A 2,381-nucleotide genomic window follows, 5' to 3' on the forward strand; every position below is an offset into this window, starting at 1 on the left:
GACGGATAAACAGTTGGTTATACTGGAAGCGATTGACGGAGACCTGTGAGAGGGCTTCCTCTGGAAGAGCAGTTGCTCTTTATACCACTTGAGTTGAGAAGTCGTCCGAACGGGCCGATGACATCAAGAAGAGGTAGGTAAGTGCCGCACCTCTTACATCCAGCAAGTCGCCCACATGACCAGACTCTTAGACGTGCGAGCAGGACGAACGGGCGCGCTCTTCCGTCTAGGTTGTTGACTCCTCTTTATAACGTAGGGCGACGGGAGCGTCGAGTGGCGTAATACACCCTCGCGTAAGGCGTGTCCACCAATGGAAGGAAGACATCCCGTGTTTCCTGGTGAGAATAAAGAAGCATGTTACTTGGGGATTCGTGGGCGTCTTGCGGGTCGTTATTAGATTCTGTAGCATTGGAAACATACTCGTACTCTTTAATTTCGTGTAGTTGATCCGCGGGGTTCCTCGGAGGACGCACGCATATGCCTTGTCTGCCGGTGAGGCCCCGACGAAAGCGCATCGATGAAGCTACCCGAGCCCTATGCATGTCATCGTGATATGAAACCTGTTTTTCCCCTCGGGGAGGGAACCACTATACCTAGAACGATTCCGTAGCCTCGTATAGTATGTACCGAGCTTCATTTCACCAGCAAGCTGCCTGATCTGACTGGCCTGCCTATTGTTGACCTGGCTGGAGTCGTCGTCATAAGAACGGACCAAACATTTATCAAATTGCTTCACTTTCGTATTGACAACAGCTCGCTGGGTACCGTCGGAGATGGTTGAGAAATAAGCTTTGACGTGCATTCCTCAGTCCGGCAATATCACAGAGAGTCTACAGACACAACTGCAAGATGATAGCAGGTACGTTTCGCCGAGCGATGCCATATTGGACTTTGATTAGTCCCTATGGCAGACCTACCGAAAGGCAGGAGATGAAGAACGGCGCACGAAGGAGTGTGAGCTGTAGCTGGCGTAGTGTCAGGTGTGCGTGGATCATGCAAGAGAAACCTTTGTAGGAAAAGTGAAGAAGAAAAATTCATCAATATCTTTACGACCTATACTGATGCTTATCCGTAGCCCGTCAGACTGTGGTTAATGTATTCATGGAACTGGACATGAGCGAACAGCTTCTAACATGCGAATCCCTGGCAGATACCTATGTGGAATGGTACATGCGTGGTACAATACACCACTCCTAGTTGCAATACGGAGAGGCAACTGCGAGCCATCTGTACGATATCCACAGAAGGGAAGATCAAACCAAGTCTTCTCGGCATAAGCGACCGCAACCTCGAAGTCGTGAATGGGGGCAGCGAGGAAGGTCTGCATCCCCTGTTAATAGAGTGAGTATTCGAGCAAGAAATCGTATTATGGTGGGCGAATGAAATGTTCACGCAAATTGCCAATAGATGCACGAACGTCATCCTGGGCAGGACGCTAGTGGATCATGATCTCCTAAATAATACGACGAACGACATACAGGTTCCTAACAACCCCGATGGAGGAACTTTTCTTGTGCTTGCGTAGAAATAAGGCACATTACTGGCATTTGCAACATGGAGAGACTGAATACTAGTACGCGCCCGCCTGTCAGAATGTTCGTTTCGCCAACATAGCACTTCCTCGGGGCCACTACTTACAGCCGCTTGCAGATCGATAGACCATCAATTCAGAAAACCACGTATGGTCGGAGTGGGTCGGAGTGGGTCGGAGTGGGTGCCAGGGACGTCGGAAGAAGGTAGAGAAGTCCAGATGGTCTGATCTCTGTCTCTCGGGGACTTGAAATTGCTTGTCCGACGTGGTCCGACTGTAAATGATTTTCAAAAAGTGGGCCCATCGACCTGCAAATGGCTGTAGCAGTATGCCGGCAACTAGTAGTACTTGGTACTAAGCCTGAGTAGTAGCACGGATCCGCAGGCACTCGGACGACCCGCAGACGGCTCCGCTGCCAGGGAAGGATAGATGCACGTCAAGGCGACGTCATGGGGCGATATATACTTCTTCGGGGGTATGGCGTCCTAATGCGGCTCGCGGTGAATGCGCCGTGGCAGAAAGAGCACTTGAGGAGGCATGCTGCTTGATGCCGTGAGTAGTTAAGCGACGAGGATACCGTTATGTCTTCTCTTGGTCGTCGAACGAGCGAAGACGCAAACGTAGCATTCATGTCGAGCGGGAATTATATCGGCTCCGTGGACGTCGCGGGGAGGGCCAAGTGGCGGTGGCACCTGCGCAGCGTTCCTTGACAGGCCTTGACTCGAGGGTCGGAAAGGTGGCCCGGCGTCTGCTTAACGGCGAACGGGGGCGTCAAAGGTCCCTACATAGGAACAGCAAGGGGGTCCGGGCCGGAGAGGGTGGCGCGTAGCGGCGGGGTTGGGGGGGGGGG

This window comes from Gloeophyllum trabeum (genome assembly GCF_000344685.1).
Source record: "Gloeophyllum trabeum ATCC 11539 unplaced genomic scaffold GLOTRscaffold_00007, whole genome shotgun sequence".
In the NCBI taxonomy this organism is placed as follows: Eukaryota; Fungi; Basidiomycota; class Agaricomycetes; order Gloeophyllales; family Gloeophyllaceae; genus Gloeophyllum; species Gloeophyllum trabeum.